Raw genomic sequence first — 15,356 nt, 5'->3', positions numbered from 1 at the left:
TACGACAAATGGACCAAGGGCTGGAAAAGCCTTCTTGAAAGTTTGAATGTAACATATCAAAAAGTAAAAGAAGTGAAGTCCAGCGGATCACAGGCAAATGGATTAAAACCTTTTCTTTATTTTTATCTCATTAAAAATGGACAGACAGCATCCAAAAGGTACAGTTATCCAACGCGTTTCGACATAACGCCATGTCGTAAGTTCTTATTCATGGATCATCGATGAATAAGAACTTACGACACGGCGTTATGTCAAAACGCGTTGGGTAACTGTACCTTGTCGATGCTGTCTGTCCATTTTTTATGAGATGAAAATAAAGAAAAGGTTTTAATCCATTTGCCTGTGATCCGCTGGACTTCACTTCTTCTGAATTTGTTTCCCTGTGCCTGGGATTTCCATGCAGGATCAGGTGGTCCACTCCTTAGATTTACACATCATAACGGTGAGCTGGAATACTTTTCTCTTGATATCAAAAAGTAGACTGGCACTCACCACATAGGGTGATAAAACAGTTGTTTATTGTCTTTCCATGGTTATACAAAAATTATCCTTACTTACTTTGTGGAATCCAATAAAGGTGAAAACTTACTGACTTATAAGGCATCTCATTGGCCACTAAAACTATTATCTGTGAGCTGTTAACCCGCTCTAATCCGGAGTGCGTTCTCCCTTACTGCCATGTCCCATCTATATATATAATTGCCTTATTCTGTCTGTCTGTCTGTCTGTCTGTCTGTCTGTCATGCTCCAAAATTGTGTCCTTACGGTGACACAAAGCTGATTGGCCGCTGGGCTCGCCATGGCCCCCCCCCCCCACGGATTGGCCTCTCGCCCCGGCTCTCTGCAGGCCCCGCCCCCCTCACGCAATGCACGCTCGCTCTGGCCCAACTGACACGGAGCTCCGACTCCCAGGTGAGTACACACACACACATCAGATCACACTCACTCTCACACACACCTCACACATCACATCCACACACTCACAACATCCTGGGATATCGCTTGGTTCTACACCGGCTCCGTCACGATCCCAGCAGCGCCAGACATACCCTTGCGATGCTGGGATCTTGACGGAGGCCGTGAACGCTGGTAACCATTATACACATCGGGTAACTAAGGTCCCTTGGTTACCCGATGTGTATCATAGTTACCAGTGTACACCGGCTCCGTCAGGATCCAAGCAGCGCCAGACATAACCTTGCGATGCTGGGATCTTGACGGAGCCCGTGAACGCTGGTAACCATTATACACATCGGGTAACTAAGGTCCCTTGGTTACCCGATGTGTATCATAGTTACCAGTGTACACCGGCTCCGTCAGGATCCCAGCAGCGCCAGACATAACCTTGCGATGCTGGGATCTTGACGGAGGCCGTGAACGCTGGTAACCATTATACACATCGGGTAACTAAGGTCCCTTAGTTACCCGATGTGTATCATACTTACCAGCATACACCGGCTCCCGGTACACATGTGCAGGGAGCCGGCATTATACTCCTCTCCCCCCAGGACTACTCCTCCTATTACAGTCCTCCTATTATACTCCTCTCTGAGTATAATAGGAGAACTATTATAGCATGGGGGATGTAGCACGATGGGGGGTGCGCAGCATGGGGGATGTAGCACGATGGGGTGCGCAGCATGGGGGATGTAGCACGATGGGGAGTGTGCAGCATGGGGGATGTAGCACGATGGGGAGTGCGCAGCATGGGGGATGTAGCACGATGGGGGGTGCGCAGCATGGGGGATGGAGCACGATGGGGGGTGCGCAGCATGGGGGATGTAGCACGATGGGGAGTGCGCAGCATGGGGGATGTAGCACGATGGGGAGTGCGCAGCATGGGGGATGTAGCACGATGGGGAGTGTGCAGCATGGGGGATGTAGCACGATGGGGAGTGCGCAGCATGGGGGATGGAGCACGATGGGGAGTGTGCAGCATGGGGGATGGAGCACGATGGGGAGGTGCGCAGCATTGGGGATGTAGCACGATGGGGGGTGCGCAGCATGGGGGATGTAGCATGATGGGGAGTGCGCAGCATTGGGGATGTAGCACGATGGGGAGTGCGCAGCATGGGGGATGTAGCACGATGGGGAGTGCACAGCATGGGGGATGTAGCACGATGGGGAGTGCGCAGCATGGGGGATGTAGCACGATGGGGAGTGTGCAGCATGGGGGATGGAGCATGATGGGGAGTGCGCAGCATGGAGGATGGAGCACGATGGGGAGTGCGCAGCATGGAGGATGGAGCATGATGGGGAGTGCACAGCATGGGGTATGGAGCACGAAGGGGGGTGTGCAGCATGGGGGATGGAGCACGATGGGGAATGCGCAGCATAGGGGATGGGGCATGATGGGGGGTGTGCAGCATGGGGGATGGAGCACGATGGGAGGTGCACACCTCCCCCCAACACACACACACACACACACACAGGGAACCACAAACACCGCCATACACAGACACCCACACACACAGACAACGCTGCACACACACAACACCCAACACACAAACACCGCGGCATACATAAATATACGCACATACCGCACAACACACACATTGCACAAAACATACCTCCCCCCAAAACACACCACACCCACACAAACCGCGCAACACACACACACACACACAACGCGACAGACACACAGCGCTCCACAAACAACGCAACACACATACAACACCGCTCTCACCCCCCGCCACACCCAGACAACACCCAGAACATGTACAGCGCCCTACACAAACACTTGGTAACTACACACAACAACATCTATATATATATATATATATCTATATCTATAACAAAAATCATACATGAACTACACAATACGTAAATTCTAGAATACCCGATGCGTAGAATCGGGCCACCTTCTAGTTTAACATAAAGATCTACTTTCTACTTACCACTCTCCATTATCCACTGCACCACCAGAAAATACACTTATCTTTGCACAGTGTACAAAGAAAGAAAACCTTCTGCCAGGTAGTGAAGTATGTTCATGAGCTCTGTACAACCCCATCCCCACCACTTATTGGGAGCTTTGTGTGTACACTGTGCATAGGCAGAAAGCAGACAATTGGTGATGGGGGCAGGGTTACAGAGCTCAGCATTCAAAGAACTAGTAGTACTGCAGCAAACTGTGATTTTATCAAAATGACAGCAAGCAGCTTATTGGTATGTCTTTGAAGAGTGAAAATATACTGGAGTATCCAAAGGAAATACATGCACTGCAAAGGAACAGTGTTAATGGGTTGGTTAATTACTCAGACAATCCCTTCTGAATCCCTATGCTTCTCTGTTTTCCTCCCGTAACATAACACCGATTTTCACCTCCAATGCTGGCGCTGTTCCAGCGGTGTGAACTCTGGCTCTCCCAGGGATTACATAATATTGCTATGCTACACAATTCTTGCGACCAATTAGTGGTGCTTTCACTCTCCTCTCCAGACAAATCAGACATCCAGAGGAAACTAAATTGATGGACATCTATAGTTTGATTTATTTGCCAGTGTAGTTTGGATGGGTTGTTTTCGACATCTGGTGAGAAATTCATGTCAATAGCACCTATAGAAATATATTTACTTAGAAAATTGGTGACGTGTTCAATACTTATATTATCCATTGTATGTACACCCAGCATAAATGTCTGCCATTGTCCTATCCATATATATAGCATTAGTACAGTTTGTAGTTAAAGATTACATGGAAATAGCAAAACAAACAAAAAAGTTTTTAAAAATTGTAAATCTAATTCATTGTGTATTTTTGTACAAAAGTAAAATAGCAAAAAAAACCCTGCAAAATTAATCTTAATTTAGGGAAAAAAAATCTTTATAAATACTGTATACCTTAAATCAGGTATGCCGATTAAATAAGAATGTATTTATGATGTTATGGCACAGTTAGGTGTGGAGCCTCATGTGTGCGTTTCTACTTTCGCTGAGCTGGATATGCTCCGAGACAGCTCTACTGAAAATTCCTGGAAGCCAACATGCTTGTTATTAATTGTGATATGTCAGTCAAATTATGTTTAGGGCTCGTGGACCACGGGCGCCATGTTAGATTCAACACTGCAGTGCAGCTTTTAAAATCAATCATGATGCCTCTGGTCCCCAGTGGAAGAACATCATGATGGATGTCACAAGGTGGCAACGTACAGCTCTTCACAAGACTGCCACAAAGCATGACAGTCCTATGGGAGCGCGGCTGTATTTCTCCAGACTTTTTTGAAGTTGATGCTTTTGTATATTTTCGCTGTAATAAAAATAATGATTACAGCTTGGATACAAGAACCATTGCTTTTTACATGAAGATTAGTGTAAGGCAAAAATATAAAGCAGTGCTCTAAGGCCCCATTTCATCATTTGTGTTATATTTTAAGTCCATCTTTTTTTCCTTTGTATTACTCACAGGGTTTGGCGCAAAATGTGTCATATAGGCGCATATGATACATAATTTGGCGCAAAGTTTAAGATAGGCTTTTTTCCTGGCACATGCCTTTTTGCGAGTTTTGGTGCCAAAAGTCACATGTTGACTGCAAATGTCGCAAAAAAAAATCCTCCAAAAAGCTGGCATGGCATGCTTGAAAATACACCAAGAGGAGACTTGTGACATTTTAAAAAGCCGCAATTGATGAATAATGTGAAAACATCTGGAATTCCTAGAATCCACCCACAAAAATAACAAGCAAGCACATGTAAAATCTACCGTATTTTTCGAACTGTAAGATGCACTTTTCCTCCCAAAACTTTTGGGGGTGCGTCTTACAATCTGAATGTAGGTTACCAGGAGGTGGATAATGGGCGCTGTGCTGGCATCAGGGGTTCTGCTTGTGGCGGGGACCCATGATGGCAGTGGGGGCCCTGCTGGCTGTGTGGAGCAGGGCGGTGCAGTGGGTGTTTCAAATGCTCTGTCAGCGGTGCAGGCTTCAAAGAAATGGCAGCCAGAGTCTGCGCATGCACAGATGGAGCTCTCGACTCAAGCTCTCTTCTGCGCATGCGCCGCCTCTAGCCCCTTGATCTCCCAGCAATGGATTTAAGAAAAATGGCGCCCGGAGGTAGCGCATGCGGAGATGAGATGTCTGCTTGTCATTGAGCCAAGAGCTCAATCTGTGCAAGCGCCACCTCCGGGCACCATTTCTTTGAAGCCTGTGTGTCGCCCAGGGCTATGGGGTACTCGGTCCTAAGTGGTGTACTGCTGGTGAGATGTCACTTGGTGGCCGTTGCCCGGTTCCGTGACCCTGGGGACGCTTTTTAAATGGGGTATTGTACCGCCCCGGGGCTCGGCCGACTGCTGAGCCACTCAGATCCGTGCTCGTCGGTGGGTGGCTCGAGCTCCTCCCACACCCGGGGGTTACGTCGCTCTGAAGGGATGCTGGCGCTATGTGAGGGGTGGTGTTCAGTGGGGAGGTTCACAACCTGGGGGTTAAGTTCGTGACACCACCCACGGGTTGTGGTGAGCGAGTGGGCACCACCGCTGCCGTTGAATAGGCTCCCGGGGATGGTGTTGTGCAGCTTGGTGTTGATCCCCTCTGTGGGCAGGGGCTGGTGGCCTCGGGGAACCGATTCGGCGAGAGGTGCGGGCGGGATGGTGCGGTGCGATGTGCTGCCCAAGGGCACTGTTGTACTCACTATTATAAATACACCGGAGTCTCTGGTAAACCAAAAGGATGGTGGTCGGTGCCCGCAGCCGGCTGCGCTTTGCCCCTTACTGAGGTTGGTGGTCCCCGCTTGTCTCCTGCACCTCTGTAGTAGAATGCTGACTTCCTTCGCTTCAGCGACGAGAGTCCGCTCCCCAACTAGTGGATGTCGAGGGAGCCCGTTTGCCCGCAGATGCTGGCCCGTGGGATCTCGATGCCTGGGCGGTGGCTTTCTATCCCCCTCATTGGGCTGTTGCCTTCAGTCGGGACTTGGATGGGAAAGAATCTAAAGTCCAGATCCCAATCAGTGAATTTGACTCGGTCCAGTGGCTTCTGGGCCTCGATACTGGGTCTGAGTACCCATCCTGGTGCTCCGGTTTCCAATCAGTTTCCCGGTTCGGTACCGGCGGGCCACTACCCTGTCCCGGTCCTTGATAGTTCCACCGGCTGTCTTCCCGGGTCCTGCAGGCGGCCACCACCGTCTGCCTCCTGGCCACAGGGTATCCGGGCTCCTACCCAGATCCCTGACAGATATTACTCCTCTCTACTCTACTTCTCCTTTACTTTTCACTTCCCTAACAGATCTGTGTGTTTTTCCCGCCTCAGGCTATCCGAACTCCTCGATGGGCGTGGCCAACCACTTGGCTCCGCCCCCAGGTGTGAACGTCAAGACCTGAGAGGGGTGACTCAGGGTTTTTAGGTTGGCTGCTGATACCTTTTTAGGGGCTGGTGTTTGTGCAGGGGGCCTACCTGTGACTACCTGGCTAGTCCAGGGCGTCACAGTATATTTACAGAGGAGATTAAATGAACATTTATAATGTGTTGCCACTTGCGGGTTGCGGCTATATAGATGGAGCCGCCGCTGCATAGTTCTCACTACTGGGGCTGGTGTTGGTGGCAGCCTGGATGTTAGGCCCTCCGCAAGCAGGGCCGTGCCCAAGAGGATAGGTGAAGTTGATGGGTGCAGAAAGAAAGTAGGTCACACAAGAGGTTGCAGTATAACTGGTGCCTTTACTCACAGTCTGTTGGAAACTGGCCACCTGAGGAAGGCTGGTCTTGACTACTGGTCCCCTTAGTCCAAGTGCCGGTTTAGTGACCTAGTGGCTTCTTTCCAGTGCACCGGTCTCTGTTTGGTGGGTCCCCGTGGCTTGGAGCATCTAGGTGTCCCTTCCTGGTAGTCTCTCAACGATAGTCTGTATGACGGTAGCGTGAACCCTGTGGGGTCGGAGTCTCTGGTCCTGTTCCCTGGTTCTTCCGTTGCTACTGTGTCTCGAACTTCAAAGTCAGTGAGGTCCTTGATGGTCCCCTCACTGTGCAGATTTTATCAGGTCTGCCTGGAGTGTTTGCCTGACCTAGGATTCTGTACCCCATTGGTGCTATGGTTTCGGGAGCACTCCACCGTACTCTACTGGCAACCACACGCCTGGGCCCCCAGGTCACCGTCACACTCCTGTCAGTGCTTCCACCTGCTCTCTCTACCGACTAATTGACTGTGAATGTCCACTGTCTGCTCCTCCAATCTGGTAGTCTAGTGGACTGGATCGGCTCCACCTCTAGGTGGCCATCCATTAGGTCCAACCCTAGTCTGGCACCAGTCTTTGGGGAATTTGGGGAAAAACAGGGATTAACTCGGATGTTTTTGTTGTTACCGGCACTGGTCTTCTGGGTTCCTGGGGGTAGGCCTTGCATCCTGGTGGGGATGCAGTACCTTGTAGCTCTCTGATGGCTTCAGGGGCGCTACACCTGCACCGCCGACAGAGTACCTGGGAGTTGGACACCCGCCGCACCGCCCTGTTCCACACAGCCCCTGCAGCCAGGACAGACCCCCACTGCCAGCACGCCTCTCGCAGCCAGCACAACCCCCACTGTAGCACCTGCATCATCGCCCTACTCCAGCACCACCACTGCCTCCTATGACCCCGCTGCATCACCGCTGGTGCCCCTTCTCCTGTAAAATACCACCTAAGTATAAGACTGACCCCCCCCTTTTTTTACCTTTTTTACCTCTAAATTCGGGGTGCATCTTATAATCTCGTGCGTCTTATAAAACTAAAAATACAGTACTTTATAAAAAGCATAAATAGAATAATGAATTGGATGCAAATAAAAAGGCGCAAAATGTATACAAGTACACGAAAAAGCAGGTAAAAAGACATGATTATTTGGGGCCCATGACTAGAAATATGACAATCACATAGATACTTAGGTTCAAAAAAGACCTAGGTCCATCTAGTTCAACCTTTGTCCACCAAAGATACATTTGGTCACTAAGTCATTTATAACCAACAATGTTGTGTGTACTGAGGAAATCATCCAGCCCTTTTTTAAAAGCTGGTATAGTATCTGCCATTACTACCTCTTGTGGTAGTGTATTCCACAGTCTGACTGCTCTAACTGTAAAGAACCCTTTCCTATTTAGCTGCTGGAATCACCTTTCTTCCACTCGCAGTGAATGCCCCCTGGTCCTTAGTATTTGAAAGAAATAAGTCATGTGCCAGTCCTTTATATTGACCCCACATGTATTTATGCATATAAGTGAGATCTCGTCTGAAACGTATTTTTTCTAAGCAAAACAAATCTAACGTTTTCAACCTGTCATCATATGGGCGGCTTCCATTCCTTGCAATAATCTGTTTTCTCACCTTTGAACTGACTCTAACTTCTGAATGTGCTTTGTAAAATGTGGAATCCAAAACTGGATCCCATATTCTAGATGTGGCCTTACAAGTGATTTATAGAGGGGTAACAATACATTGGGATCACAGGATCTAATCTCTCTTTTTATACACCCTAGAATCTTGTTTGCTTTTGCAGCTGCTGCTTGACATTGAGTGCTGCTGCTCAGCTTATTTGTAATAAGAATACCCAAGTCTTTCTCCTGTTCTGTAGTCCCGTGTTTACTTCCATTTAATGTATATACAGCTATAGGATTACTCCGTCCTAGGTACAATAATTTATATTTCTCAACATTAAGGCGGGCTTTGCACGCTGCGACATCGGTAACAATGTGTTACCGATGCTGCAGCGATAGTCCCGCCCCCGTCGCACGTGCAATATCTAGTGAAAGCTGCCGTAGCGATTATTATCGCTACGGCAGTTTCACACGCTCATACCTGCCGTGCGACGTCCCTCTGGCCGGCGACCCGCCTCCTTCCTAAGGGGGCGGGTCGTGCGGCGTCACAGCGAAGTCACACGGCAGGCGGCCAATTGAAGTGGAGGGGCGGAGATGAGCAGGATGTAAACATCCCGCCCACCTCCGTCCTTCTCATTGCAGCCGGCAGCAGGTAAGGTGAAGTTCCTCGCTCCTGCGGCTTCTCACACAGCGATGTGTGCTGCAGCAGGAGCGAGGAACAACATCGCACCTGTCGCTGCACCGGCATTATGGAAATGTCGGAGGCTGCAGCGATGATACGATAACGACGCTTTTGCGCTCGTTCATCGTATCATCAAGGATTTACACACTACGACATCGCAAGTGACGCCGGATGTGCGTCACTTTCGATTTGACCCCACCGACATCGCACCTGCGATGTCGTAGTGTGCAAAGCCGCCCTTAATCTCATTTGTCAACTGTCTGCCCATTCCGACATCTTAACCAGATAGTGTCGCGGGCGGAGGAGGGGACGCTGCGCTCTCCCACTGCTCGGGTCCGGCCACTGGTGCTGCTGCTCGGTGGTGGCTCAAGCGGTAGGCCGGATCTCGGGGACTCGAGCGGCGCTCCTCGCCCGTGAGTGAAAAGGGGGTTTGGATTGTGGGGGTTTTGATTATTGTCCGTGACGCCACCCACGGTTGTGGTGATATTGGTGACACCACCGCTGCTCTAGACGGGGCTCCCGGGAGCGGTGACAGGGAGCAGCTTGGTTGTTATTTCTCCCCTCCGTGGGTAGGGGGTTGGTTGTCTCGGGGCCCAGTGATGGGGTAGGGATGGATGGCAGGTGAGTTACGGAGCCTGGCGAGGGGCAGGGTTGCGGGGGCAGCGCTGTGCCGCACGGAATGGTGGTACTCACTCAGCCCAATGATGCACACAGAGTCTCTGATGAAACAAACGGCTGGATGGACGGGTCCCACAGGCGGCTGCGGTGTTTTCCCCTGACCCCAGATTGGTAATGTAAGTCCTTTCTTTCACCTCCGTGCACGCTCCTCCTGCGCTCCGGTTTCCAGCTGGCTCCCCGGTTCGGTACCGGTGGGCCACCGCCCAGCCCCGGCTACCTACGGTTCCACCAACTGTCTGCCCGGCACCCTGCAGACGGCCACTACCGTCTGCCTGACTCTCTACTCGATGGCCCTAGGCTCCAACCTAGGCCCCAGTCTGTGTCTGCCTTTCTCCAGACCTCCTCTCCCTTCCTCTCCTGGACTTGTCTGGACCTGCTTCCTGCCTCAGGCCAGCTAGACTCTTCGGTGGGCATGCCTATCTGCTTGACTCCGCCCACCTAGTGTGTCTGTCTGAACCCGAGGGAAGGAATCAGGTTTCACTGGGGATGTCTGCTGTGAACTGCTGGGGGTGGGTGTGTGTGTTGTTACCTGTGGCCCCTGGCTTGTCCAGGGCGACACATTCCCCCTTAGTAAAATGCAGACCGTCCGCGGGCTGCCCGTCCATCACCGGTTTTATTTTTCTCTTTTAACTGTAAAAAATTAAAACATTAAACACAAGCATTACTTTGCAAACTTCCCACAACGGGAGGCATACAGTCAGGTCCAGAAATATTTGGACAGTGACACAAGTTTTGTTATTTTAGCTGTTTACAAAAACATGTTCAGAAATACAATTATATATATAATATGGGCTGAAAGTGCACACTCCCAGCTGCAATATGAGAGTTTTCACATCCAAATCGGAGAAAGGGTTTAGGAATCATAGCTCTGTAATGCATAGCCTCCTCTTTTTCAAGGGACCAAAAGTAATTGGACAAGGGACTCTAAGGGCTGCAATTAACTCTGAAGGCGTCTCCTTCGTTAACCTGTAATAAATGAAGTAGTTAAAAGGTCTGGGGTTGATTACAGGTGTGTGGTTTTGCATTTGGAAGCTGTTGCTGTGACCAGACAACATGCGGTCTAAGGAACTCTCAATTGAGGTGAAGCAGAACATCCTGAGGCTGGAAAAAAAGAAAAAATCCATCAGAGAGATAGCAGAGATGCTTGGAGTAGCAAAATCAACAGTCGGGTACATTCTGAGAAAAAAGGAATTGACTGGTGAGCTTGGGAACTCAAAAAGGCCTGGGCGTCCACGGATGACAACAGTGGTGGATGATCGCCGTATACTTTCTTTGGTGAAGAAGAACCCGTTCACAATATCAACTGAAGTCCAGAACACTCTCAGTGAAGTAGGTGTATCTGTCTCTAAGTCAACAGTAAAGAGAAGACTCCATGAAAGTAAATACAAAGGGTTCACATCTAGATGCAAACCATTCATCAATTCCAAAAATAGACAGGCCAGAGTTAAATTTGCTGAAAAACACCTCATGAAGCCAGCTCAGTTCTGGAAAAGTATTCTATGGACAGATGAGACAAAGATCAACCTGTACCAGAATGATGGGAAGAAAAGAGTTTGGAGAAGAAAGGGAACGGCACATGATCCAAGGCACACCACATCCTCTGTAAAACATGGTGGAGGCAACGTGATGGCATGGGCATGCATGGCTTTCAATGGCACTGGGTCACTTGTGTTTATTGATGACATAACAGCAGACAAGAGTAGCCGGATGAATTCTGAAGTGTACCGGGATATACTTTCAGCCCAGATTCAGCCAAATGCCGCAAAGTTGATCGGACGGCGCTTCATAGTACAGATGGACAATGACCCCAAGCATACAGCCAAAGCTACCCAGGAGTTCATGAGTGCAAAAAAGTGGAACATTCTGCAATGGCCAAGTCAATCACCAGATCTTAACCCAATTGAGCATGCATTTCACTTGCTCAAATCCAGACTTAAGACGGAAAGACCCACAAACAAGCAAGACCTGAAGGCTGCGGCTGTAAAGGCCTGGCAAAGCATTAAGAAGGAGGAAACCCAGCGTTTGGTGATGTCCATGGGTTCCAGACTTAAGGCAGTGATTGCCTCCAAAGGATTTGCAACAAAATATTGAAAATAAAAATATTTTGTTTTGGGTTTGGTTTATTTGTCCAATTACTTTTGACCTCCTAAAATGTGGAGTGTTTGTAAAGAAATGTGTACAATTCCTACAATTTCTATCAGATATTTTTGTTCAAACCTTCAAATTAAACGTTACAATCTGCACTTGAATTCTGTTGTAGAGGTTTCATTTCAAATCCAATGTGGTGGCATGCAGAGCCCAACTCGCGAAAATTGTGTCACTGTCCAAATATTTCTGGACCTAACTGTATCAAACATTAAAACACTTTTAATAATAACAATGGAACGTGTCCTTCAGTCACCCACCCAAACAACCTGGCCCTGATGCTGCCCCTAAGAAGTGGGCAGCACCCCTTGACCCCAGTCCAGAACCAGGCTGCCCAGATAGTTAACGGGATGGGTGCTTCGCTGCCGTTGCGGCCGGGCGGACTGCCGGAGCCGTCATCATCTCCGTCGCGGCCGGGCGGACTGCCGGGGCCGGTGACAAAGGTGAGGCCTGGGGACCCCAGGTCTGGGCCCTCCCCCACAGACGCTGCGGGCTCCGCTACCGGTAACAGGGGTAACGGGTCGGTGCATCGCTGCGGCGGCCTCTTCCAGGAACCACAAGATGGCCGCAGGGTCCTGGCGTCCCTGCCTCCACAGCCGCGGTCTACATCAGACAGACCTTCACTCGCCCCCCCTTGGTTCTTTCTACCACTTCCGTTCGTTGGGGGCAGGGCTTCGCTTCGCGCCTTCCCTGCTCGGGGAAGACGCTCGAGCGGGAACTTTTCGCGCCCAAGATGGCGGCTTCGCAAATTTTTCGGCCAGACACATCTGGCGGTCACACAAGGCGCACCTCTACCAAATGGTAGAGCAGTAAGATCCTGTTTGTGACGCCAAGTTGTCGCGGGCGGAGGAGGGCACGCTGCGCTCTCCCACTGCTCGGGTCCGGCCGCTGGTGCTGCTGCTCGGTGGTGGCTCGAGCGGTGGGCCGGATCCCGGGGACTCGAGCGGCGCTCCTCGCCCGTGAGTGAAAAGGGGGTTTGGATTGTGGGGGTTTTGATTATTGTCCGTGATGCCACCCACGGTTGTGGTGATATTGGTGACACCACCGCTGCTCTAGACGGGGCTCCCGGGAGCGGTGACAGGGAGCAGCTTGGTTGTTATTTCTCCCCTCCGTGGGTAGGGGGTTGGTTGTCCCGGGGCCCAGTGATGGGGTAGGGATGGATGGCAGGCGGGTTACGGAGCCTGGCGAGGTGCAGGGTCGCGGGGGCAGCACTGTGCCGCACGGCACGGTGGTACTCACTCAGCCCAATGATGCACACAGAGTCTCTGATGAAACAAACGGTTGGATGGACGGGTCCCACAGGCGGCTGCGGTGTTTTCCCCTGACCCCAGATTGGTAATGTAAGTCCTTTCTTTCACCTCCGTGCACGCTCCTCCTGCGCTCCGGTTTCCAGCTGGCTCCCCGGTTCGGTACCGGTGGGCCACCGCCCAGCCCCGGCTACCTACGGTTCCACCAACTGTCTGCCCGGCTCCCTGCAGACGGCCACTACCGTCTGCCTGACTCTCTACTCGAGGGCCCTAGGCTCCAACCTAGGCCCCAGTCTGTGTCTGCCTTTCTCCAGACCTCCTCTCCCTTCCTCTCCTGGACTTGTCTGGACCTGCTTCCTGCCTCAGGCCAGCTAGACTCTTCGGTGGGCATGCCTATCTGCTTGACTCCGCCCACTTAGTGTGTCTGTCTGAACCCGAGGGAAGGAATCAGGTTTCACTGGGGATGTCTGCTGTGAACTGCTGGGGGTGGGGGTGTGTGTGTGTTGTTACCTGTGGCCCCTGGCTTGTCCAGGGCGACACAATAGCTTTGTAATATTGTAGTATCAAGGTCAGTTTTTAATATCCTACATAGTTTGGTGTCGTCATGCAAAGACTGATACTTTTCTCTTAATCCCATCAACAAGGTCATTAATAAAGAGAGTAAAAAGAATCGGTCCTAGCACAGATCCCTGCGGTCCCCACTGATGACTATCGCCCAATTAAAGAATGTTCCATTTATGACTACTCTTTGTTTCCCATCTTTTAGCCAATTCCTTACCCAGTTGCATATAGTTTCCCCTAGTCCTTGCTTCTGGAGCTTCATTAGAAGACTGTTATGTGTCACAGTATCAAATGCCTTTGCAAAGTACAAATAAATCATATCAGCTGCATTACCAATATCCAGATTTTCACTTACTTCCTTATAGAAAGCCAAGGTTGGTTAGACATGACTTATCTTTCATGACTCCATACTGTCTGTCAGTTATTATTAGTGATGAGCGAGCATGCTTGTCACTACTCGGTACTCGCACGAGTATCACTGTACTCGGGCTGCTCGGCGGGGACCGAGTAATCTCGCGATACTCGTGCTTTACTCGTGGTCTTCATTTCTGCATGTTGGCGCTCTTTTGAGAGCCAGCCCTCATGCAGGGATTGGCTGGCAGACCACTGCAATGCCACAGCCCTGTTAGTTGTGGAATTGCAGTGATTGGCCGGCCTGCACAGCGTCACCGAGCCTTTATATCGGCCGGCGCGCTGTGCTCTGCTCACAGCTATTCTGACAGTGAGTGTAGGGAGAGTGTCGCTGATTCAGGGAAAGCTTTGCGGCCCTTTATAGCTTTTTCAGTTGCAGGGCTGCAAACAGTGTGACCAAAAGTCCTTCTCAGGACTATTCTAGTTGTATACAGGCAGGCAGGGTATAGCCAGGTCGGCGTACAGTAGCAGAGTCCTTCTCAGGACTATTGTTGCTATATACAGGCAGGGTATAGCCAGGTCTGAATACAGGCTAGTGACCAAAAGAGTCCTTGTCAGGACTATTGTAGCAGTATACAGGCAGGCAGGCAGGCAGGGTAGTGGTGACCGTATACCAGCCTTCATATCTGGGGCTGGTGTACACAGTGTAAAACAGTCCAGATAGTGTCTGACTTGTCTGTACTGTAATTGTCGCTCCCCAAAAAAACCTGTTAGTAGGTTATTATTGCGTCCGTGCTTGGTTTTTAAAACCGCACGTGTGTGCCTGTTGGTGGCAGCGTACAGGTGCACTGGTGTGCGTTTACCAAACTATTATATAACGCACAAGTGTAGTGTATAATACACGTCAGTCAGCAGTGGCTGATAGTGTCAGAGTTCTTAATTTTTGCTCCTAAAACCTGTGTTAGGTTATTATTGCGTCCGTGCTTGGTTTTTAAAACCGCACGTGTGTGCCTGTTGGTGGCAGCGTACAGGTGCACTGGTGTGCGTTTACCAAACTATTATATAACGCACAAGTGTAGTGTATAATACACGTCAGTCAGCAGTGGCTGATAGTGTCAGAGTTCTTAATTTTTGCTCCTAAAACCTGTGTTAGGTTATTATTGCGTCCGTGCTTGGTTTTTAAAACCGCACGTGTGTGCCTGTTGGTGGCAGCGTACAGGTGCACTGGTGTGCGTTTACCAAACTATTATATAACGCACAAGTGTAGTGTATAATACACGTCAGTCAGCAGTGGCTGATAGTGTCAGAGTTCTTAATTTTTGCTCCTAAAACCTGTGTTAGGTTATTATTGCGTCCGTGCTTGGTTTTTAAAACCGCACGTGTGTGCCTGTTGGTGGCAGCGTACAGGTGCACTTGTGTGCAATTTCC

This window comes from Anomaloglossus baeobatrachus, chromosome 5 (assembly GCF_048569485.1).
Source record: "Anomaloglossus baeobatrachus isolate aAnoBae1 chromosome 5, aAnoBae1.hap1, whole genome shotgun sequence".
NCBI classification, from domain to species: domain Eukaryota; kingdom Metazoa; phylum Chordata; class Amphibia; order Anura; family Aromobatidae; genus Anomaloglossus; species Anomaloglossus baeobatrachus.
The sequence above is the reverse complement of the archived record's forward strand: the minus strand, read 5'-3'. Positions refer to the sequence as shown.